This window comes from Acinonyx jubatus, chromosome A1 (genome assembly GCF_027475565.1).
Source record: "Acinonyx jubatus isolate Ajub_Pintada_27869175 chromosome A1, VMU_Ajub_asm_v1.0, whole genome shotgun sequence".
In the NCBI taxonomy this organism is placed as follows: domain Eukaryota; kingdom Metazoa; phylum Chordata; class Mammalia; order Carnivora; family Felidae; genus Acinonyx; species Acinonyx jubatus.
The window spans coordinates 153926786-153954067 of record NC_069380.1 but is presented as its reverse complement, the minus strand read 5'-3'; the positions used below and the strand labels follow the sequence as shown (position 1 = coordinate 153954067).

Genomic DNA, 27282 nt, shown 5'->3' with positions numbered 1-27282 from the left:
CTAATTCCAAGGGAAAATGCCTTCTAAGCATTCTTTCTTTAAGTGACTATACCTTTTGACAAATTTGGAAATTCTTTTAGTTATTGCTAAGGTAAGATTGATCACTTTAGTGATAGTTACACATTCAGGAGAAAATCAACCACTTTACATTTGGCAACACCCAAGGTTTACATTTGTTTTGTACTCCTTAAAGCACAGAATAGATTATGTGCATGTGTAGTGACGAAGTGATTTTCCTCAGTGTGCTAAAGTGGACTGGGAAAAAGCAGAGGTCTTCTTAGAAGCCTGTATGATTTAATCCTTTCACAATGTAGCATGCCCAACCTGTTGTTATCTGTTTCCACCTCCATTTCTCCTTTGCCCGCCAAGCTAAATTCTCTGGGTAGAGCCATGAAACAAGGCTTTCGACTCTCTAGTGTTTTATGGATCTACTCACTTTTACCAGTTTGTTTCTCCTATCTCTTAGTATTTGCTCTGCCATCCTGAAAACAATTGCTGGGAGTACGTATGTTGGCAAATCAACCATTTATTGGTTTATGAGATTCCCCAACTCGCCTGGTGATATTAGAAGCTTTTTCATCTGATTACATATTGGCACTTTCTCTTTGATTCTTTGTAAATGGTCCAAATAACCCACATATCAATCTTCTTTAAGAAGACTCATATTCATTTCTCTGGTTTTCCATTTCCTGAGGGAGTATGAGAAGGCCATGCTTGGCATATAATAGTTTAAAAACTTAGGCATTAAATCTTGGATTTACCAGTAAGTTTCTGTGTAAAATGGGACCAGTTCAACTTCTTGTGCTTCCTTCCTCCCTTCCTCATACCCCTCTGTTTGTTTTTCATTTACCCCCTAAAGATTTGTTAGTATTCTTTGATATATGATCTGTGAAAACATGTTAAAATTTCATTGTGTACCCACAGGTAGAATAATCCAGGTTCTGTGAAGATCTCATCTCACATCCAGTCTATTTAAATAGTGGTCAGTTTGTTTTCTGTGCCTTCAAATAGTCATATGTGTTCCTACATGATTAAACTTATTAAGAAAACACAAATTGGATCATGTCCTTTCATTGCTCAAAAGCTTCAATCATTTGTTTTCTTTCTTCTTACTTTCCCTCTGTTTTACTAACATTGGTATATAAGCTTCCATTCAGATACAGTAATCATGTTCTTTATTTCTTTTTCTCTTTTAAAAATGATGAAAAACAGTAAAAGGGAAAAAAATATATGTACAGTCCCAACAATTAAAAAAATAAGAAACAAAAGTTCCTGTCTCCCCAGTTCTATCCAAGCCAGAGGTAATCTTGATTAAAATTTGGATGGATATCCTTCCATTGTTCCCCTGAAGCTATATAGATATTAATATATATTAGCATTATAACGCATAGACATAATGTATCTGTCTATATACGTATATTTTTTCCACCAAACAGAATCATGATCTACATATGTTTTCACTTTTAATTGCTCAACCTTGCTAAACTTCAGTTTTCTCATCTGAAAGGAGGGGATGGCTGTAGTACCAGCTCTCAGTCTCATTATGAAGTTAAGTAAAATAATCCATGTAAATCACTGAGGACACACCAGCACGAAGGCATTACTCAGTCTTTATCACTGCTCTAATTATGCAAAAAATGTCTCAAACCTGGGATCCAGAGTGATCTACGCACAACCTGTCAGAGACGATACTTTAACAGTTTGTTTATTCTTCAAGAAAGAAGTGAATTTTTTATTTTAACTGATTTAATATATTGCAGGTCATATACATTTACATTTTTTCCTTCTAGATACTATTAATAAGAAAAAATAAAACAAATGTATATTTGGAGATTTAGATGTATGAGAAATAAACTCATCAACAATTTATTAATATATTCTGTTCAGGCCTTGTTTCTTTTGTGTAGACAAAGAGCTTTGAGCAAAGAAGTTTAAATTAAACTTTCATTAGACTTTTCAAAAAAAAAAAGAAATTATACTTCAAAGAGGCAGGATTCTTGCCCCTACTTATTAGTAAAAAGGAGGAAAAGGAGAGAGATGCATTTATTTATCTCATTGTTTTTAATCACAGCAATTTAGGGCACCTAATCGTAATTAGAATACCCTGGGTAGAATGAACATAAAAGACCAGAAATTGTACTAATGTTTAAACCTATAATTTGAACTTAAAATGCTTTACCATCAGCTGGGCTGCAAGTAATTGTCAGTCATAATTGCATAAGATATATTACCATACTCTCCAAATTTCACCTAAAAATACATTTCCCTCCATGGTTTCCTTACCTATGATTCCTTCTTTTGTTTACTTCTATAATGAGATAAAAATTACATTACCACTTAGGGGCACCGGGGTGACTCAGTCACTTGAGCATCCAGCTCTTGAGTTTCAGCTTGGGTCATAATCCCAGGATTGTAGGATTGAGTCCTGCATCAGGCTCCGTGCTGAGTGTGGAGCCTGCTTAGGATTCTCTTTCTCTCTCTCTCCCTCTCTCTCTCTGCCCCTCTCCCTGCCTCGTTCTCTATCTTGAAAAAAGAAAAAAAAAAGAAAGAAAATTACATTACCACTTTATAAGATTAAAAAAATACTTTGTTAAGCCATTTTAACAACATATGGTAAAATAATACATTTAAAAATTTGTGTTTTTCTACAAACTTGACAGTAAATAAATCTAATTGAAAAAAATTTTAGTGTCATTTACAGGTAAAGCAAAGTCTTAAACAGATAATTACCACTTTATAAAAGCTTTAAAATCCTTAGGTAAATGTACAAAATAAAAATGTGGATTTGCCTATTGTTTTTTTAATGCTTAAGATATCAAATGACATCTTTTTAGTATATGAAACATCTTGGGCATGGCATCAGAAAACTTTTCAACAAAGTATTCTTCACAGCAAACTGACACTTTGGCTAATTCTTCCAAGTTTGTCTTGTTAGTTTCTTTTGTATCTGCTTTTAAATATTGGACTTTTTTAGTGTTCTTTCATAGACCCTTTTCTTACCTTATATTCTCTGTCTAGGCAGTGTCTTTTACTTCATGACTTCAATTACCATTGATTCTCTTAAAAGCTCCCAAATGTGAATTCCTACACCAAATCAGTCTTCTGAACTCTAGACTGCTATATTCAAGTGCTGACGTCTTTTTTTTTGCATCTCTCACTGGCTTCTTTATACTGCTATAACCCAAAGTAAACACATTTCTCCCTTTGTTCCCTCCCTTAGAAACTTGTTCCCCTATGTTCTCTGTAAATGGCACCAACATTACCATCATAGCCCATGTCAAAAACCTAGGCATCTTCTATTCCCTTACTTCCCACATGTAATCAGTCACCAAATTCTGTCACTTCTACTTCATTGTCTCTTGAATTTATCTCCTGTACATTTCCACTGTCACATTGTAATCAAAGCCACTATCATCTCTTACATGTACTACTACATTTGTCTTATAATGTGACTCCACATCCACTCTGATCTCTTTTCAGCCCAACTCCATTTAGGAACCGGAATGATCTTTGAACACACACATTTGATCATGTCACTTTCCATCTTAAACCCTTCTGTTGCTCTTATGTGCACTGGTTACCTGATTCTCAGCCTCTTTCAAGCTATGTTTTAGTCGGTCCAACTTTTAGGTGTTAAGCTTAAAGGTTGATTTTGTAGGGAAATCTTCCTAACCTACTTCTAGTATCTCCTAATTAAGTTAACCTCTGTTATATGTTCTTATGGCACATTTATTTGTCCTTTGAAGTGATTTTCACAGCTGTAATTATCTGTTTATCTTTCCTTCTGCTGTGAGGGCAAGGGCTATGTCTGCCTTATCAGTTATCCCTGTCCATTAACTCCATTCCTGGCCTATAGTCTATTTTCAGAAAATATTTCAAGTGAAAGAATACATAGAATGAGTTTCCTGCATGCTGATCCCAAGGAAGGAGAGAATACATCTGTAAGTCTTAATTCTCCGTGTCCATTTATGTTCTCATGGAATAGTCCAAATGCTTATTATGGCTTTGCCTTTCTTTCCTCTGATATCCCCATATTTTCCCCCTTTGTAAAATTCCATTTGCTTTATTTGCTGCTACTACTTGTCCTTGTTATATCCTATCTTTATCTTGCAAAACTTTTACCATGAATATTTTAGATAGTAAAGAAATTCCCTGAATTAAGATCTCTGCTACAGCAGAGAGTTTTGAGTTCATACAAGACAAACGTTGTATGTAATGTTTCCTCTAGCTTGCTGTTACTGAGGTCATGAAAGGATAGCAGGTAGAGTGCTCTGTGTGTAAAGCTAGTAATTTTTATTAGCCATCTGATGCCAGAACTGAAAAAAGCCTAGACAAAGACTCATGGAATTACAAACCAGTGGAACAGAACATGACTTTTAACACTAACCTAATGTGTTCCTGATTTTGCTTCACTTGAAATAGGTCATATTCTTTTTAAAACATAAATACCATCAGTTGAAAATACTATTTAAATTGCCTTTATTAAACTTAGTAAAGCATAGATAATATATTAGTGACTGTTTTAATACATTGTAAATATACATTTCATACTTTCCTTAAATTTCAGTGTACTTGATAGCAGCTTTGCTTTTTATTTGACATACAACTAAGTGCCAAAATGCATTTAAATGAGATTCTTAGTTTCTTTTTCTCAGTAATTGCCCAGATAAAATTCCTCTGATTGATGATTTCCTTCTGCCTCTTTTTCATGCTATGTGCTATCAGTTTTTTCTCATAATTAACAATGATAGTAGGAAAGTGTGCCCATATAATATTTAATGCTATTACTTGCAACAATGAATTAAATTATTTTTAATACTTTGTGGCACTCCCTACACTAAAGACTGATGAACAGTTTCCTATCTGCAAAATAGAGATAATACCTGTACTTTAACTTCCATGTGCCCAGCACAGCTCTCTCTGCTTGATCTATTGCATATACTGAGAATAATGGTAAAGAGACATGTATCTTGAAAACAAATATTAAATAAAAATGTAATCCAGCTATGGTAGAACTTCATCATACTGTCCTCCTAAATCTCCCTTTGGAGGTGCTTCTACATTAGAATCCTCTCATGATCCCAATATGAGCAGTATGAAACATTTTCTTTCAATATTCTCTTCATTCTCTTTTAAATTTTATACTCAGCACACCTAGTATGCACAGATAATTGAGGGATTGGGGGATGGAGTAGAAAGTTAACTAAAAAAAGTCTTTTTTAAAGACTGTATTTATTTTATAAAGACTATTCTAAACACTATATTAGTGATTCTCATATGTTTGGACTTCATAAGCTTGTGCGAAAATCGTTATATTACCTTTTTTTCAACTTTCTTCATGTCCTTCATATATCCATGAAGATTTCTTTGAAGCTTTGTGATTGTGTTTGGGAGCTACTAGACTATACATACCTTTGTGATTATCTGGTTCAACCAAGAATTTTATCACGAATAGATTGATTGTATGATAAGGTACAAATGTCTGTTCAGTGTAGAGTAAAATCTTGATTATGTGGCACACTCAAGTGTCGCACGCTGCATTATACTCAGAAGTAATACCTATTTATGCCTGTAGTTAGGAAAATGCAACTTGCCTTTGATCTTTTTTACCAGGAATATTTTTAAGTCCACAAGATGGCAGTATTACCTCAAAAAGGTAATGAAGTTAGTGATGAGCATGATTGCTTGGTTTTCCAGTACAAATAAAGAAGCTTTTGATGTAACTGAAAAACTCTTAGTCGCTGATCAAGTATGGAAGACAGTGCTATTGAAGGCAAGAGAGCATCTGAGGGGAAATTTGCTAATTTAGTAAATTATTAAGTAAAAATAGTAACCATGCCATGTTACAGGGGATCTTTCTACTTTTTTTCCTACTTTCTACTTTTATGAGAAAGAGGTAAAACATCAAGAAAACAATTCCATAAGATGCCCTAGGCCTTCACTGTATTTGTCCAGTATCCCGAATCACTCATGTTTATAGCATGGAAATAATGAGTTAATTAATGTTCAGTAATAATGACCTCAGTTACTGAGGCAGCATTAGATTATCTCATTTACGCAGAGAGGTAACACTTTAGAAAGATTTTCACAGGTTAAAATGAAAGTTTGGATTTAAAAAGTTAACCTTCAGTTATTCAGAATACCACCTTCTAAGCTGTGTCAGAGTTTCCGTATAGATCATTTTATGTAGAAATTAGGAAATTCGTTTCATTAATGATCTGAGGTATATATAAATTGATTTAGAGTTCCAGAGACAAAAGGAACTGTGACTACTTAATACTCTCTACCATAATTCTGATAATACATTGTATCTTATTCTAAGATACCCACACATTCTAAGTGTGTAATAATAAAAAGTAATTTCAAGTTCAGTCCATGTTTACTCTTTCACTGTTTAATCCAAACACTCACAAAAATGATTCATTTTGAATTATTGAAGTAGTTACTATTTTGGATGATGTATTTCAAAGTATAACTGTACACAACTTAATAATAAGAAATATGGATTCTTTTTTATTGAAGTAGATTGACATACAATGTTATGTAAGTTTCAGGTGCATAGCACAGTGATTCGCTAATTCTATAAATTACTCAAGGCTCACCACAATAAGTAAGGTCACCATCTGTCATCAGATGTTATCACAGTGTTATTGACTATATTCTCTATGCTGTAGTTTCATCAAGTGACTTACTTATTTTACAACTGTAAGTTTCTACCTCTTAATCCCCTTCACCTATTTTGCCCATCCCACTCACCCACGTCCTGTCTGGCAACCATTAATTCTCTGTATTTAAGAGTTCATTTTTTTGTTTGTTTGTTTCTTTGTGTATTTCTTTGTTGTTGTTCTTTTTTTTTAGATTCAACATCTAAGTGAAATCCTTTGTATTTGTCTGTCTCTGTCTGACTTATTTCATTTAGCATTATCCCTACAAGTAACAAGGTTTCATTCCTTTTTATGGCTGAGTAATATTCCGTTATATATTCCATTTTATATATATATATATATATATGTGTGTGTGTATATATATATATACACACACCATATCTTCCAAGAAATATGGATTATTATTAATGCTTTCGACATTGTTAAACCTTAAAAACATTTTCATTGTGAGGCGCCTGGGTGGCTCAGTCAGTTGAGCATCCATCATCGGCTCAGGTCATGATCTCATAGTTCATGGGTTCGAGCCTTTCATCAGGCTCGGTGCTGACAGCTCAGGCCCCTCAACACCCTCTGATGTAAACAATTATAATCTCTATATTCTAACATTGTGTTAAGACAGAAATAGGAGAAAGGGAGAGAGAGGAGGTGAGAGAAAAATTGGTGGTGGTGGTGGCAGTTAAAAGTACTGCATTTTTAATCTTAAATTGGTGTGTGAGGAAGGAGGAGGATTGAAGAATAAAATGAGGACTATTACTATGTTAAAGCACTGCCAGATACTAAATGTACAATAGAGTCTCAGAAATTACACTAGAATGGCATTGGCAAGTGTAAGAAGACCTTTGAAGGAACAGAACAAGGGACACCTTGGTGGCTCAGTCGGTTGAGGGTCTGACTTTGGCTCAGCTCATAATGTCATAGTTCATGGATTCGAGACCCCCTCAGGCTCTGTGCTGACAGCTCAGAGCCTGGAGCCTGCTTCAGATTTTGTGTCTCCCTCTCTCTCTGCCCCTCCACCATTCACACTCTGTCTCTCTCTGTCTCTCAAAACTAAATAAAAATGTTAAAAAAATTAAAAAGAAAACATTTTCATTGCATCACAGATTACTCTGATCTAAGAGCAAAGTCAGTATTTTGCTTTCTGGTCCTTCTCTTCACTTTCACGTTGTTTTCTTAAATCTAGTAGTTCTATATTAGCTGTAGTAACAGAAATTAAAGTGGTGCTAACAAGTAAAAATCCACAGATTTTCAAACCCTACTCTTGACCATTACTTATACCTTTTATAATAGCTGGTAAGACCTAGCAGATTTATCTGATTTTAGATTATCTGTTTTGACTTTTTTGAGTAGAAACAATGGTCTAAATTAATGGGATTGTCAACTTTGTAATGGGAGTCTTCTGTGAAGGGATATTCTTGCTTTAAGAGAGGGAGCTATTTTACACAGACTAATATTGAGAATGTGGCTTGGTGTGTTCTACACTCTAAAACCAAGTTCTTTCCAGTATATTATTAAAAATTTGTTTTGCTCTAGGTTAGTAAGATTAGTTTATTCAATGTTATGATAGTTTATTCACTATAATGATTTTAAGGAACATTGTACTCCTTCATATTAGACTTTAGCATAATGTTTGTAGAAGTTAATATTGAAGTGACAACCATAAATTTTAGTTTGTTACGCAGGCTAAAAAGTGACTATTAAGAAGCTGGTATGAATTAACCAAAAGGAAAGTTACTTGGAGTAAATAGAAAAGTTGTGTTGTCAGAAGTTGATTATGCCTCCATGCCAAAACTCACAGGAGTCTGATTTTTAAGAGACAATTCTGAACTTGAGACAAGGGTTGTGCTCCAATAATCCAAGTTCTCTTGTATTCATTTCTAAGGAGGTAGGCAATAGGCCAGTAAAACTGACTTGGAATCAGTTTCATTTGTATCATGCTCCAAGCTATTCTCTTGTGCAGATGCTATCGTTATTGGCTCTAGTATCTAAGGAGGACAAAGTAATGAAGGAAAGTGGCAAGGTCATAGAGGTAGAAAAGGAGAAGCTTGCAAGAATAGAGAAGTAGGAGGTTATATTAGTCTTAGTTGAACATGACCCCTTGCTCCCTATCCTTGATGCTGATAGTTCTGTGAAGACAATTCACAGCACTGGGAGACTAAGAACATCATAACTGAGTTTTCTCCTGGCTGACTGAAAATCTAGTTGATTAGTTTAAACTCAGAAGGAGGCTGTTGCAGTCCTTTTGACTATAGATGCTCTACATATAGGACTTTTTAAAGAAAGATTAAATGTGGGGAATCAGAGCAGTCCACCACATTTGGTTTCACCAGCCTTAGAATAAGAACAAGGACTTAGCACCAGGGGGAGAAAATGCAGACAAAAAGAAAAATGTAAGGAAAATACTAAAGGTCAAAAGACATTATTGGAAAAAGATACCCCAAATGCAAACTCCAAAGGGAGAAGAAAGTTATCTTTGAAAAAACTTTGATATAGTTAGTTATGGCAGTTTGGATACATATTCACAGATAATATGTTCACTCAATTTCTCTTTTTAAAACTAGCTTGCTTTCCTTACATGAACAATTAATGCATAAAAGATCTTAGAGGTGTGGCAGATTACCTTTGGAAAGCATAGCTACATTCTAAAATATTATGTTGTGTTAAATAACATATGTTGAAGAATTCTTTTTTCTTTTTAATCTTGTGACATACTTGAAAGATAAGATGAAATCCTAAATCAGTTTTTTAGAAAATGTGATGTTTGGTTAGTAAAATGCATTTAATTTTTCTTAGTAAACATTTTATTCAGTAATCTTAGCATTTTTGCTTATCATGGGAATATGCCTTCTTCATGACCAAAACAAGATTTCTGTATTTTTTATGTCTCATTTGACACTGTTAGGTTATAAGTATGGTATATTTGGAGAGTTGTTGTATTTGCTTTGCAGATAATAGGTAGTAGATGGAAATTAGCTATATATACAGTGGAGATTTAAATCATGATGAAATAAAAAGTCAAAGTGGATAGAATGAATTAAAGGTTTAATAACTTTCAAAAAGTATAATTACATTTTCAAAATCCAGATTACATTAATTGTATAATGTGTAAGCACAAAGATACTCACAGTACTGATACCTTTTATTTTGCTTCAGAACCTTATTCTCAACATTTGGGAACAAGTAAATTATGATAAAATATCAAAATTGATGAGTTTTGCAGAGTGTGAAGAACCAGAGTAAATTAGGATTCTGCTCACTAAGTGCCTCAGAGCTTATTCCACCTGACTCATCAAATGAAAAATTCATCAATTAATCCTCTGACAATAACGATATATACACAAAAATCAATCTGGAATTGATTTTTTTTAGTCTGAACATGAAAACCAAGCCCTGACTTCTACATAATGTGAAATTTCTCTTCATTTCGACTTTATTATTGAGTATAACAGCTGAAGTGTTCATATAATTATTTGTTCTAAGTCAACTACAAAAGTGTGATTGTTTGAGGAAGGGTGTATGTGCTATGGAGATGGTCTGAAGCACAACCTGAGTGAGCTAATAAAGTTGTCACATGCATGTAAGAATACAGCTGATAGGAATCCCTAGAAGGCAGCCAATAGAGAGGGATACCAATCACTAAACTCTGATTGGAGACCACCCAGGACAGTTAACGGTGAGCGGAGTACTAAGGAAGATCAAAGAAAGAGAAGAGTAACATACAATAACTCAGATCTCAGATACTGGTTAAAAAGAACTTTGTTAGGCGTGTGATTTCTATGAACTATATTTGGGTGGGGTGGAGGGCAACTAACTCAGTAAACTATAAAAAGGCAAATCTTTTCCTTGTGTTAGCTTGTTTTGTCTCATCTGCTTTATAGATATAAATGTTTCAGAATGCATTAAACATTCAAATGATCTTTTTTCTTTAATTCAGTAATTCTGTGTAGTTCCTCAAGATTTCCAAAGAAGTCTTCCTTGAAGGTCTTTTCTAGTTAAGTTTTTCTTTCATGAGGTCAGTACCACAATAACATACACAAATATTTCGAGAGTAATCCAAGCCAAATAATAGTGTGTGGGTTTTTTTTTGGGGGGGGGGATTAAAGAAATCCTGGTAAAAAATGTATTCAGATATATTATAACAAAGGAAAGGAGTTGGAAGGGTTGGATTTAAATTTACAGTATTCTGAGTCTTTTTACCTTCAAATTAGGTAGTTCCAAAAGCTATTATTATTGCTGCCAGATTCTTAATTTCCATAATGCAAATTCTATTTTCAATCTTATCAGTCTACATAGGAAAGTTTTCTGTATTTCTACAGAGAACTTAATATTTCTCTAAATGCTGTGAATCAGCACACTATAACAAAAAGAAACGTACTCTTCCGATATATAATAATGTTAAACAAAAACGAGAAGATTCAAAGGAAATGTTAAGCTAGAAAACTCTGTCAATATTACTTATCTCACATGTAGTAAATTCTGATGACTGTCTTTTGAACGTGGATTCTTGTAGGAAATGAACATTAAACTGTTTTTATGTTTTATAGATGTTAAAAAAAAGCTGAATACATATGATTCTGAAGCTATTAGAATTTTTCCCCTGTCACAATAGCAGTAAGAAAATTGCAATAGAAATGTCTTCTTGAGAGCATAGCATATGAAATAATGTGTTTTTTCCCTGTAGTTTAAAATGTTAACTTGTATTTTAGGTCTCATTCTTTGCATATGCCTTGACAATTATGATTGCTTGATTAAAGAAAGAGCTTTTGTGCTAGTTACATGTCACAATACCAAATGCATTATATTTGAGCAGTATTTATAATGTTCTATTTCTGATCAGGTCAGATACGTCTAGTGAAAAACTAAAGTAGGATAATATATATTGTTAAGATCTTTTATCATTAAAACATTCGTGGCTTTTTGTTTGTTTCTTGCTCTCTTTTCAAAAACATCTAGAGACATGCTTATTTTTAACTAAGTAAATATACCCAATAAAGTACTCTTTATATATTAGTTTGAAATATCTTAATTACTTTAGAAGTAATTTTCCTGAACATTTTTAGAACCATGCTCTAAAGAACGTATATCATTGAATGTTTAAAAAGCATTTATTTATACTTTTTTCAGCATTTTGGCCTTTATAGTCTTTCATATCAGATTCATTTTTTAAGCCTGTAAAGGATTACATATTTATATAATTGATACTCCCAGGAAATATACTTTGGCACAAAATAGATAATAAGCAATAACTTTTAAGTAATAAGAATGTCCGTTTATTTGCTGCTCTGTATGTCTTCCATAATGCTGTCTTTTGTTGTATCATTCAGTTTCATTGGAGATAAATATTTAATAAATGCATGAAATCAGTAATATATATCTCTAGCTAGAGAATAAATGTAACTGTTTGCTGTCAGCTTTGTTAGTGTAGTTAACAAATATTTGAATGTATTTAAAAGTAAACAAGTCAGACGTTCTGATAATTCATTTAGTTAATACTTGTTCTCTTTACAGCAATTTTTTAAACATTAGGTTGGAATAGCTAGAGTTAGTAATTTTTTAAGCATAGAAAAGTATCTTCCTCTGTGAAAAATTTAAAGACCTTTTGTAAGACCAAAAAAATGTCCCATAGATAATTATCTACTTTCCAGTAGAAAAAGAACTACATTGGTTTTGTTCTTGGTTCTATATTTTAATTTGAGTGGAGTGGCCCAGTTATATTTTTAGCCATTTATTCTACAGGAAAAAAAGAAAGAAAATATGCCTAGGGAAAAAAAAAAAACCCAAACCTTAAATATCTTCAGTTCGGGTTGTTTTAGGCTTTTGTGAATAGTGCGTGTGTGTATGTGTGTGTGTGTGCATGTGCATGTGTGTGTGTGTGTGTGTTTTCTACCTCCTATAGTTTTTACTTAAGGAGTCTATTTTAAAATATTAGACTAGACTATAATTTATGGGCAGCAGGGGGCAGAGGTGGTCATGGGGAAGTAAAAATATATATGATTGAGCTCAAGAAGAACTTGATCTTGGGAAACATTTTTATAGTCTCTGGATATAATACTTTTGTTTAGGGGCTTCAGGAATTTATAAATTTTTCATTTTTCAAGATTATTCATTTTTACCTTGGTTAATTATGGTTCATTCATAATATAAAAATAATTGACAAGTGAATCATGCCTCTTAAGCCAATTTCATTTATTTAATATAGCTATTACTGAAAAGATAACTTTTCTATATACTCTTTGTTTCACATCATTTATCTTTTAAAATCACAAACTGGTATCCTCCATTAAAGTGGCACTTAGGAAGGAGAAACATACTGGCATGCCCATTAAATATTTTACATGGCAAATAATTTCCTATGATATATAATTAAATAATGGTTTATCACAATATTCAATTATTTTGTTATATAATTAAAATATGTTTGAAAATTTGGAGGTATACTTTGTTATGTGCAATTTCTCTATCAGAATAACTATCTTTTATTAAAATCTCTCAAAAAGCTTTTGTTTTAGCATTTTGTCAGGAAAAATTCTCAAATTCTTAAGTTTGAAGTTTAGGGTTCATTTTGCTCATTTTAGCAGCACTCTTAGGAGACAAATTCTGAACATTTTCACTCATTTTTGATACAGTAGCTCTTCCATTTTAAAAAATTGGAATAACGTTGGCTTTTTAGAAAGATAACCTTACTGAGTTTGAAGATGATTCTGTTAAGTGAGATGACACCTCACATTCCTTAGAAATGCAATTCTACTACTTTTGCTTAATCATCTCCCTCCCTTAAATTGGGATTTATTAGGTAATATGCTCTTACTTTATTAATGTTCAGTACAATATAGGATAGTTCTGTTTAGAACTGCTTATAAAATTTACTTAAAAAAAAAACCTTACCATTAAATTCTAACGGAAAAAAGGTAGTAAGGTTAATACCTGGTAGTGTTATTGGATACTCTTTAGCCAGATACCTCAAAGCTGCATATTCAAAGCAGCATACTTAGAAAAATGGTTTCATTTAATTAAAATTTCAGTAAAGTATAAAATATTTTTGTATTATGACTTTATTGTATCAAGTGATATTGTTATCAAATATGATGAATTTTCTTGAAATGATGTTTGTATCTCATACCTTCAATATAACAATATATTTTGTATGTGTCATCTAAAATATAGTATGTAGCCATTTACTAATATTTTTTATTATAGTTTAACATATTTTATTTGGAGAATGACTACAACAGTAAAATAATTGGGCTAAGTTCCCAGTCTAGATATTCTTCTTAATGTTCTCTTTTCTTATGCAACTTAAATTTTCTTTTTCATTGATTTATATTCATCAGAACATCTACTGAGTGCTTGCTTTGTACATAGCATCCTTCTAGAGTCCCCATAAGTTGTTTTAAAATTTGGTTCAGGTAAATGGGAGTAATGTATTTTAACTCTTCTGTTGAATATATGGTGATAGGATATACTCAGCCAGTAAGACAGATTCACGCCTGTTCAACTTTTTGCCTTTTTAAAAATTCTGATTTTTGTTTTCTTTCCATTGTTTACCATATTAAAGAAGAAATTTTTAAATGACTATTTTAATTTGATTGTAAATAAAATATTAAAACATAAGCGAATTACAGCATGCATTTAAAATTGACTGAGATGCGTATTTCTTCCTAAGCATTCTATTTGAAGACAACTTATATCAGTAAAGGAAAATATAAACTGCATCTTTTTTTTTCCCCAGCACAATCAGCAGGTTTAATGTTACTTGTAAGGATGTGAAAAGGAAATTTTTTTCTTAAAAACAATTTAACACAATCTTGACTTTTTCAGTATCCAGACATGTTGAAACTACAAATAAAATTCTGGTATAAGTAACAGTCTGTTTTATCTAGAGAATATTAAATAATTCATTTACATAGTTTTGGAATTGCAGGAGTCTGCACTTCATCTTTGTGAACCAAAAATCCTAAATGCCATTATTGTCCTATTAGATACTGTAGTCTCAGAAAGAATACTGGAGTATTTTAAACATTATACTACTAGAGTTGAAATTGAGTGTGGGAATTATAGTTGGGGGATGTTGCTTCAAAAATAAACATTAGCATCTGAAAATAACAATTCTTAAGTATAATTGATTGAAGTGATAGAAAATTTTTTCATTTATCCTAAAGGCTTTTTTTTAAGTATGTAGATTTTTTGGATTTTGTTTATATACTCATAATATGTTATGAGTTACAGAATCAAAATTAATCATTCACTTGAGTATCTCTTATCAGGAATGCTTTCACAGCAGGAAAGCTTACGAGGACCTCTCCTTTATTACTCTGACTCTGGCTGACTCCCAGAATTGTTGGCACAAAGTTAAGCAGCAGATTCTGTGCATTCGCTAAACACAGTAATATTGCAAACCATACTTTGACTTTGGAGTTATACTTAGATTGTGTGTGTTTGCATTTGTGTGCATGTGTACTCACATGTGTCTATATACATTAGAGAGAGGGAGAAAACAATTGCCCCAAATCTGTTGAAATAAAATATTAGTATTCACTAATAGTTGACAAGGGCAGCTAGGGAAAAATAACTACCATAAGTATTTGCAAGGATAGGTAAAGCACTTCATAGGGCTCCTCTTACATCCTGAAGATCCATTTTTCCCCCAAAATACCTGATCTATGCTTAGATTGCTGGTTTACTGAAAATAATTTGTTTCATCAATTAGCAAATTTACCATAGTCTTATTGGATCAGTAAGAAATAGAGTACCAAGTTATCTATTCAGTTATTGCATATCTAATATAATTAAATATTAATACAGTGAAATGTAAATAATTTTAAGGTGTTTACATTTCAGATTAACATTAGCATATCCTAAAGCTTTTTTATGTAATTTGGATAATTTGACCTTTTGTTAGGATAAAAACTAGCATTTTATGGCATTTGACACTTGTGTGAAATGTTTTCCCTCGTTGTTTTTTTTTTAATTTAAGATAAGGCATCACTTGTCATCATTCCTATTACACAGTTGTGGAAATTGAGGGTTGGGGTGTTTTGAGGAATTTGTCTAAGATATCATAGCTAGTAAAAGGCCAAGATAAAAGTAGAAACCAAATCTTCTGAATGCAAATTCAATTCATGCCCTTTCAACCATCTCATAGCCTCTTCTCTTTATGTTGATAATTAAAAAAAAAAATCATTGGTGGTTTGGTAGTTCAAAAATGGAAAGAGAAAAAACTTTATAATCTAAGCTTTTTTGGTTCCAGTAGCAAACATCTGTCTGACCACCCTTTAATAGAGAAAATATGAAATGTGAAACAGAAAAGACTTGCCATGTCAGCTCCTTCCTGTGTTGGCTATCTTTTACTATTTTCTTTTCATATAAATAATATAATAATGAATCATAGTGTTATACAAGGCCTTTTTAATTCAAGTGATTCGGGTAGCCTCAAGGAATATGGCATTTGGCAATATTTTAGCATTTTAAAAAGTACTGTTTCCTTTTATTCTGAAGTCTGTCAGTAAAAGAGTATCAAGATATATTACGTATATTTTTAGGGTGCTTGCAAAAGATTTTACTTGGATTTTGCAGAAGATAACCAGTATTTCTTTTGAAATCTACAAGGAAGGCATTGAATTTGTTTAACCAGGATAACTGAGAGAAGTAATGGTATTAGTTTTTGGGTACTGCTGAACCAAGAGATTGAAATTTACAATGAACTTTACTGAGTTTGAGAAGGAATAGAAGAGAACCCCTTTTATGCAAACAGAGACAATCACCTAATCTTTAACCCAAGATTGTTGGTATAGTCTGACCTGATACATTTAGTTGTTGAGGCCTCTGTTTCTGCCTCACTCATTCAAGACTTCGACTCCATTGAAAAATCTTATCAGGTGTATAGCAACCTACCTGCTTAAAAGAGAGTTTCTTCTTGACATTCAGAGATTTTTTTTTGTAGTTCCATGTTTTTATTTAAATCACAGTTCGTTAACATACAGTGTAATATTAGTTTCACATGTAGAATTTAGTGACTTGTCACTTACATAGAACATTCAGAGATTTTGAACTTTACTTTTAAAGTATGCCTAAAACAGATTGTTATACAACTTTGGGTCTCCCCAAATGGGATTGAGATGAAAACTAATTTGGAGAATATATTTCATTCTTCACCAGTTAAATATTTTTGTAAATATCTGCATACACAATGCGTTTGTAAATGTCTGCACTATACATATGATCCATGTATTTTTAAGACCTAATCAAGAGTACGAAGTAAGGCCTTTAGTTATACACAAAGAGATAAAATTTTAAATGTTAGCAGTCTCATTTTCAATCATCAAAAATTCATAAATTTTAGACCATTTCTTAACTATAGCTGTGCTTGCCATGTGCCTTAAAGGGAACAACTCTAAAACATTACACAGAACTTGAATAATGTTCCACAATAAATATCATCACCTGAGAAAAATAAAACCTTTCCTTAACCTTTCAGTAGGACCAAAGAATTGTCTCCCTAATCCAATCGAGTCTTCTTAAGAGATAGCCAGTGTGATCATCTGGTGTTAATTGAAAGATACAGTTTGTTCCCCAGCCAGACCATGATTTTAGAGCATAGTTATTACTTACATAGTGCCTGGTGCAAGGGCGTAATCTGCACTGTACATGTTACCATTAGCCATTAGTCCTGACATGCGTCACTGTGATGTTTAGCAACTGCTTTTCCCCTTAGTCTACAGAGTAGTGCAGTAGTCTGGCTGTCACCCACATATTTTTCCTTTCCTTCCTTACAAATACTTTTTACTCTGCCATGAGTTAGAACTGTTTTTAAAAAATCTGTTTCAACCTGTACCTCCCAAGTGTCCATCCATCTGATCTAAAAACACTCATTAAACAGCCATGCAGGACAAAACAACAGCTGATAAAACTATGCAGGAATTGTGCTTGAGAAAGGAAGTGGTTAAGTGTTCTTCACTATTTTTGGTGTTCACTTTATTAATTTGAAATCATTGAGCTAACCATATCAGAAGTTGTACTGATTTATATACCAACTCTTATCAAGCCAGTGCTTTTTAAAATTTGCTATTTGGATAGGACTATATATACCCTGATGTACAGAATTCTCAGTTTAATGATTGATACTTGATTTTTTTTGTACATTATGCTCCTTTGAATCATTTATACTCTATGCCATTGTTAGTTCTTCTTCTTTCTGTATAACTTTTAGCAGAAAACCAATAACTGAAACGTTATTGCCACCATATTTATTGAAAAATACATAGGGAGATTAACTAATTTTAGCAGGTTCTCTTTTGAAACTGCATATTATCCGGTTTTCTGTCATGTGTGAGTATGTGTTTTTATGTATATCTGACTCTAGTTCTTATAAGCTGTTAAAACAGTTTAAATATTTTAAAATACTTTGTGAAAGAGAATCTTGGGTAGTTTAGCAGTTTTAGTAGCAATGTTTTCTCTATCTGGTAATCTTAAACAGTATTCCACTGCTAATTGTATATAGTAAAACTATAGGAGACATAAGTAAAATGTCCAATTCTTTGTGGACTAGTTCACAAAGTAGGAAATTACTCAAATATTCAAGTGCCTTTGCTGGTGTTTAAAGAACTATTTGAGCATGTGAGAATACCCCCGCTGTGGCACAATTACTGGGCATTGCTTTGACCATACATCTGACCATCTTATAATTTATAAATACTGTTTAGACCATCTATAATTCTTAACATGTATGTAAAAGAGAATTCACTCCTACTAAGTGGCTCATAAGAATAATAGGGGCAGGTGTACAACAGAGGTCTTGCTTGGCCAGCACTTGTGTGGGAACAGCCCTTTAACTCCTTTTGAAGGCCACACGTTTGAGCCTGAATGTGGTGGAGTGACATCTGCAAGATTGGGCAGGTGGTGAAGCTGATGCTTCTAGCTGCATGCCAAATAATGGCTCTTCTTAATAGCTTGGGTGGACACCAGATTGAGGTGTCTTTGTGGAAATGAAGAAAAGAGTAGCTAATCATATATTTGAAGAGACTTGTACGAGCCACATCTAAAAGAAAAATGATCTTTTTATGAAATGGCATCTGATACTCTTAACTAATCTGCTGCTCTCCTGATGCTGCTTTCTTCACCCAACTTTTTCTCAACAGACTTTGCAGAATATATTTAGATTTCAAACTCCTAGCCTTCTATTCTTTTTATGGCCTATGTAGGCTGTCAACAAACCTCTTGTACACAAATTCTGCTCTAATTTGATATGAGAAAGCATGTAACCATGGAAACGTTCTTTGTACCCTATCTCAAGCCCTGGATGCTTTATTTACCCTTCATAGAGTAGAACAAATAATCTACATACTTACTATTCACTTCTTTTTTTTTTTTTTTTTACTATTTCCCAGATAAATGGCAAATATATGACTAAAATATTTCTTCACAAAGGTAATATTTTTAATCAGACAGGTGTTACTAGTCTGACTTTATGTGGATTAAAAAGATGAATTACATTTAGAGTGGCCTTTCTCTTACCATAGTAATTATGTCTATGGTTTATAGGAATATTTTGATGATGATTTATTTAGAATATCTTTTACTTGAATACTATAGGAATGCCCATAAACCAAAAAAAATTAGAATTTTTTTCTCCCTCCCACCCCCCAAAATTAGAATTTTATCGAACTCCTTATATATACTATTATGATAATGTATATGTAGCTCTTATATTTAGTGTCTTATCTACTATCTGCTACATTTGAAGTTCAGCAGACTGCCATTTCTCCTTTCCTGTGAGTAATTCTAGATTAGCTACTTTTATAAATATGTTTCAGATTGACACAAAAGTTAACACTATTAACTAATCTTGTTAAATTTCCATATATTTTGTTATTCCAAGTATCCTTTAACTTTCAGGAATTGTCATCTGTTGTATGTTCATCCTGTTTTGTTCTTATCATCAGAGGTCCTGTTCCCTGAGAACTATTAAGCAGGCACAGCTCTTTTCAGAAAACTACCTGATTATATGTTAGAATTATAGAAAACCTGTCCTACTCATATGCCAACTACCAGTGGAGTGAATGTCTCTTAATTCTTTATATTTTACACATTCATGCTTGAACATGTAACAAACTCAGAAGTTCCTAGTCATGGACAATGCCTTTGAACTTCTGAAAGACTATTGCAGTTCATAACGTTTTATAAGCATCTTTTACAATTTTTGAAATAGTTTAGAGTTCTACAAGTGATTATTTGTGAATTTGCAGTAGATCCTTATATTATTAGATGGCATCTTAACAACCAGACAAAGAATGACTGTTGGTGGAGTTTATTAGCTTTATTAGGTCATATACTAATTTTCATGGGGTATCCTTCTGTTCAGCCATATGCTGATTTTGCTGTCTAAATGCATACCCCTCCACTCTGTATAAACATTCTCAAGTTTCCCTGAAGATGCATATTTTGCCTTATTTCATCCTCAGTTTGTAGACTCATTCTTGTAATCATCTTAGGTTTATAAAATTTCACCTTTTCTTTTTTTACTGTACACTTTTTAAAATTCATTTTTGATTATTACATATTCAGAATGAAACAAAAGGAAATAATTATTGTGTTTTCAGATGTGGTTGCAGATTTCTAAAAGGTCAACTAGCAGTCTTTTTTTTTTTTTTAAACCTCTCACTGACCAGAGACTACTATCTTGCATCAGGTTAGAGGAAGAATGGGGTAAGAACCAGCCCTATTAAAGTTATAGGTTGAAGATAGAAGCTAACCCAGAGAAAATGCCAGAAGTTTTGGAATATCAGATAAGCAAGGAGTAGTTCTCAGACCATTTGAATGCTGATCAGTTTCAGGTCATGTGACTAATCCTTCCATTGCCATGTGACATTTTATCCTACAGTAAGACACCAACCCCCAGAATTTCATAATTGAAACTAGCCGTTAAAGACATGATTTCATTTTAGATACTATTTCTCAGTTTCTCTTCCCAGTTTTTACTGATTTATTTTAGTCTTATGGCTTATAAACTATATGAATATTGTTTGAACTACATTGTTAAAAAATGCTTAGTTATTTCACTCCAAATTTTAGCATGAGTTGTGACCTACCTTCGAAACCACTAGGTACTATTTAATTTTTATTATACAATAGGAGCCTATATTATATTCTAATCTTTGAATTTTAAGTTTATTATTTACTTTTTATTTGCACCTTTTGACTCTATTAGATAATATCTGAGCAAATGCTCTGCTCAAATAAAAAAGGCACAGAATAGCATTTTTTGAAAATAGTACTCTTTGGAAAAAAAGGAATTCTTGTGATTTTATTTTCAAGCTTAGTACCATGTTCCATATGTAGTAGCTATTCAGAAACTACTTGAGTAATTGATTTATGGGTCCCTGGAAAAAATGTTCATATTGGTTTGTTTTCTTAAATCACTAAATGTATATCATCAACTGTCTAGCGTTCATTAAGTAATGGCGTTATGCTTTTGTCAATACTTCTATTCTCACTTGAATGGTTTCTTTCCATGAGAGCCAATTAGTATATCTAAACAGTATTTGTTGAATATAGAAAAATATTTGTGCTAATATTTTTTCTTTTTCCCCAAAGTAGTTTTGTTGTTTTCAAGTACTCCTTGAAGCAAGTTAAGAATTACAGCCATGTCATTAAGGCTGAAACTATTAGTACTGGCAAAATCTATGTGATAGTTAACTCACCTTTTCTACTAAACCTAATAATAATAATGTAATTAAACGATCCTAATCATCCATTGACATGAGCGCATTTCAGTCCATGTGGTCACAGCTCAAATGTAAAAGAAGCTATTGTCCTGATTTCTCAATTAACCTTATAGAGCTTTCTTAAGTTGATCATGGCCCTCTTCTTTTACCTTCTGTTCCCCAACTCCTATCCATCACCTTGTGTCTCTTCCTTCAAATACAGACTAAAAGCAAAGGAACTTGTCTGCCGGTAACAGTACTCTGCTTTCAAATTCAACCCAGGAAAATAAGGATGAAATAACAAAAACATCTTTGTAGAAGCCTAAACCCTTGCTACTTTGTTCTTCCATGAATCTAGAGGGAGGCTTTATCACCATAACTAAAAATCTTTTTCAGAGTTTTTCCTATTTTAGGGATCTTTTTAAAAGGCTTGACACAAAATACCTGCAACACGTCATGCATGTGACATTCTAGCAATGTGAGAGAGTTTGTAGGTAAATAGTTGTTTCTATGTGAACTACATTTGATCTGAATGGATGCTGCAGTGTTTCTAATTTCCTCTTTAAAAGTATATCTGACCTCTAGGGGTGACATATGGTCATTACAAAACTAATACCAGAAGTGCCATCAATCTATGTGTGCTATCATAGAAAATGATATTTATCACTTGAAAATTTAAAAGCAGCAAAAGACCTCATAATTAAAATCAAGAATCACTTATCACAAACTAAAAGTAATAAACATTACATGTTATATATAGCACATTGGTTAATGGTGTGAGCTCCAGAGTCAGAATGGACTCTGATCCCAGTTCTACTGCTTACTTGCTATCTTATTCCTTAATAGCTATAAGCTAAGGATACTAACGGTATCTCTACCTTGCAGGGTTTCAGGAGCGATTAAATGAGATGATGCATGTAAGGTGCTTAATGTAGTTGTCACATAGCGAGCACTCAATAAATGTTGGCTATTACTTATAATTTTCATTCTTGAGCCATGTGTTAGACTTTCTAAGAGCTATATGGTTGCTTTCAGCATTTGTGTGTGTGTGTGTGTGTGTATGTGTGTGCGCGCATGTGTGTGATTGAAATTGACTCAGAAGGAATACAACCAAATGGATATCTTTTCCTTAGCCATTTGCTTGATTTAGGGCTTTACTTACTGTACGTATGTGGACCTGTGGTCATTTTCATTCTGCATAATGAAGGAGGTGTATCACTATTTAGAGCTGCCATTACACAAGAATAAGGGAAGTCCCTAAAAAGAGAGAATGCAAGATGAGAATGAAAAGGAATAGGGGGTAAGAAATAGATAAAACAAAAGAAGACAGAGAAGGAAAGGTGCATGTGAGGAGGAGGCAAGTAGAATTCATATATGTCCCCTGTGCTATGGGGAAGGAAAAGAGTCCTGCTTAACATTAAAAACTCTGGGAACTTTTTAATAAATAACTTACAGTTAAAAAAAAAAAGGAAAGAAAATCCATGAAGATCATAAAGATGCATAAAAATTATAAGGGCAATAAGAATATACTCAAATAATAAATCATAATATATCTCATTTTGGACATACTAGTACTCATCTTGTGATGAGAATTTAAAAGTTATCAGAAGGCAGAGAGGAAGATGGGTGTCCATCATTGGGAGACACGGATTCCACAGCATTATACCCAAATCACTGAAGCTTCCTAACTGCTGCAAAGACCCTGGACTTGCAGATTAACTTTAATCTGTGAATGTGGTGCAGCAAAGGATTAGGGTATGGAGAAGAGATAATTTTCTCCAATCTGAAGTTACAAAGAAGGAAATTCTACATATCCCTGGTACCCACTGAATCTTCCTTAGGTCAAAAAAATGCCTTCTACATTTACCTGTATTGTCTTTTCTTGACTCTATAATTAGGACTTTTGAATTTCCGGTGGTAGTAAGCAAGTTTAAAATATGGTAGAATATGCAGAAAAGCAAGTGCCTTTGCCTCAAATATTTTTAGCATGGGGATCTGGCAGAAACTGAACAAAAGGGTCTCTACAGAATCTGTGATCTTTTTGAATAAAATAAGAAGATAATATTCTATTTTAATATGTAATTACCCTTATTTTCCTCTAAACTAGCTTGCCATCCTTTGTGTGAATTTTTGTAATTTTAACGTATATCATGTTAAGTTTAAACTGTTTAGAATAAAAGTGCTTTAGCAAATGACTCTTTGTAGTCTCTTTGGCCTTTGTCTACTTATTGGGAACATCATTTCTTTTTCTTTATAGGGAAAGAAGTGAAAGTAGGGAAATGAAAAGTATAATTGTATTTTCTTCTATAGCCTTCCTTTGTTTTTAGTCATTTTCTCTCATATAAACTCTACTCTATAAATTATATCATGTTAAGCTCCAACTTTAGAAAGACCAGAATCTTACCTATAAATAGTTTAAGGAAATACATTTTACTCCAAACTCACTTTTATTAATAAGCCTTTTGATGTAGAGGACTAGTAGTTCCTTTTGGGGAGGCTCTGGATCATACAAAGCATAGAGGGGCAGTTTGCTTTTATTAAAGGCAAGACCTTTTTGTTTGATTTGTTTTTGATCCAGATTATTAGGGACATTGCTGCCCATTGATATTTGGAAGGAAATGAAATGATTTCACCTGAGTTCCATGACTGGGTTTTTCACACTAAATGATCCTGCCATTTATGTGCCTACTTCTACTCTGCTTTATGTGTTATGGACTTGATAGAAGATGGAAAGGGCTTTGAAGGATGCATGCCCTCAAAGACTGATAATCTGATGCTCTAACCACTTCTTGAAATTGTATTTAATTAGCATTCTGTAGAATATGAAAGTTTATACTTCCTGCACAAGGTGGTAACTTAGCTTTTTCATCACTTAACTGTAGTGTTCAATTTAAGGGGAAAAGAACAGGAGCAATATGTTGTAGTAGTTACAGAAACCTGCCATCATATTGCCTATTGAGTTCACTTCTCATTTTGCGCTGGGAACCATGAATAGTTGAGACTACATTTGAAGAAAATGTTAAAATTTAAACTCATTGCAGTACTCGTTAATATAATTCTGTCTCCCTTTGTCTTAAATGAGTCACCTTATTCTGAAATTATTACAATTGTTACTAGACTGTTGGCATGCATCTAACATAGCATGGTAGTATCTGTTCTGTTTTCATCTTGAAAGTTATGACAGTGGAGTTTTTTACTTAGACAGATTCGACTTTTTTAGAGTAGCTGTAATCATGTCTTCTCCAGTCATTATTTAAGTAAATTTCTTAAGCATAGATTTCTTAATGAATAGTATGGATATTACGGAATATTCTTTAAATATTTTAAACATTTTTCCTTCACAAAAAGATGTTGAGAAAATATTGATTAGTCCTATTTTGCATTTGCTAATTCTATTTTGTGACCTTCTATAGGTTTCTTTTCTTCTTGGTAACAATTATGGATTTAAAACTTTACTATTCATTAGTTTTTCAAATTTTAAAATAAACTGTTCGCCTTTAAAATAAAGACTGATTTATAAATTTGTTATAATTTAGTGTTAACAGAATAGTTTAATCTTTGCACCAAATTTTGTGGGAACTAGTGTTTTCTCCATATTTTATAGGGAAAGAAATGTAATCTCTCTACATCTTAGTTATATCATTATTGCTTTGTTCAGTGATTTCTGTGACTGCTAATTAGTTATTTTAGTGAATGGTGTATGCTCCTGGTTGCAGTTTTGTATAAAAGCGCATCATGATACAATATGCAAATTTAACTTACAAAATTATTATTATTTACTTTATGGATTTAGTGCTCTAATGTCTTCGTGTGTCTGTTGAAATTTACAAAGTATGAAGTTCAGTGCAAATATTTAAGCAAGTTTTATAGAGTCATAGTGGCAGTAATAAATTCTAGTTCAAAATTTGGACAAATTAAAATACTTCTAAATAGCTGTTGGGTTAACTGAAGTATTTACAATAATCGATAGAGCCATTCATATTTCTGTAATTCAGAATGTTCAAGTTCTTTTCAAATGCGGACTGCTTTTCCTTATTTTACCCTTCTATTGATATCCACTTGGAAGACTTAGAAAGCAGAAAACATCTCTTACATATCCATGATCAAAAATGAACGCCTGATGGCCTGAAGGTTGAAATAATTATCTCTGGTGGCCGTGCAGATCTCAATGTCAAAGCTAAGAACCACGGGGCAGCTGAATTAAAGCATGAAAACTGGCATGAGCACAGACAACTGCTTGAGGCTCTTTATTACTGTTTGATACAGCAGCCCTTTGTTGAGAATCTTGTTTTTTTGGTTCGAAAGCAACTGTGTGTGTCTAATCTTGCATTTGCCTTTATCATCAATTCCATTCCTGTGATATTTACAAAACTAAGCAACATCACATGTATTTATCCTGATTTTTGAATTAGTGTTTCTGAAGCTTTCTGCTAATCTGCAGATAGGTGGCACCGTTCATACAGATTGAAAAAGCAGTGCTTTCCCTGTTCACACTATTCCATGCTGTAAATTAACCTGTCACTTTATTATTTGACAAGATCTTCATTTTTATTCATCAGGACTTGGGCCAGGATGGGTGCATTTATGGCCATTTGCTTTGCACGGCTCTCAGCTGAGTTTGTAGGTATTGTAAGTGAGATCCATTATCCCTGTTACAAGTGCACACAATGCAGATGCTGATCTGCGATGATGATGAGAAACCAAAGTCAGTAAAGACCACATAAGCCACCCTTGATGAAAAGATAAATGAATGCATAAATAACATTGTGCTCTGCTGTGTTTGCGGAGATCAAGGATAGATTTTGAAGGTTTTGAGAGATCAGACGTACAGAACCTGGAGAAATTCATCCTCCTTCACTTTGCATTCAGCAAGCATTTCACTGTGTACAGAGAAGCTGAGAGACATTTTAATACATTACTGGAAGCTCAAAAATGTTTGGGCACTTCTTTATTTTTATTAATGTTAAAAAACAGCCCACAAAGAAATGGCAGAGGCTTGAGAGTTAATAAGAATTTAACATGCTATGAAGAAAGCCCTGCTTGCTTTAGACAATTCCTAACTTAGTTCTTTATGTAAATACACTCGTGTCTATTGTGTTCTAATTATAAATGTAATTATGGAGATAAATTAGTAAATTATGTTTGTAATTGTATTCGTAAAGATTAATGACATTTAAACAGACATATGCGTGATACCATAAGATATGTATTTAGTGGATGCACTTCGACTTTATACAACAGACGTATTTTAAGATAGTCTATAAAAATAATTTAGCTAATTGAGTACATTTTTTAAAAATTGGCAGTACAGCAGCACGCATGTGAATCTGCACACAAGAATCGCGTGTCTGTCTATGCATTGTCCTGAAACACATATTTTGAAAAAGTTCAGCTGCAGAGTACCTGTAAGAAGTAAGAATCTTGGACAACAGCCTCTGATGATGATGTCTGTAAGTTTGAGAGGGATAATTGTGCTGCCTTGTGATTAAAAGAGGATAGTTGGCTGAAAATAGCCCAAACTGTATGATACAGTTGTTGTATTTTACTGGTTTAGGAGATTTTTTTTTCCCTCTCTTCTTGTGTCAAAAGATACTTTCATATGGCCTCCTTTGGCTAAACGGCATGTTAGGATTGAAGTATGTTATATGAAGAAAAGAGGATCTGACAATGACTATGGCCTAATGTTATATTTTCTTTAATAAGTATTCATTACATACTTTTGTTTTAGTCCTAATGCCTACCTAATTATTATAATCATTTACTGCATTGTTTAAAAGAGCATTTGAACAACTGAATGATAGTTCTGTAGTGGCAAATAGCATGTGAAATTTATTCTACTTTTATTTTGTTCTATATGTGTGGTAGATAATAACATGGCATTCATTTAACCATTACTGGACACCCGGTGACTAGTCGTATTT

General features: G+C 32.9%; 1 protein-coding gene across 12 annotated transcripts in view; it reads left to right on the top strand.

Moving 5' to 3' along the window:
* The window catches only part of FAM172A (family with sequence similarity 172 member A), a 424698-nt gene that overhangs the window by 138623 nt on the left and 258793 nt on the right, over positions 1–27282 (top strand). The window lies entirely within an intron of this gene.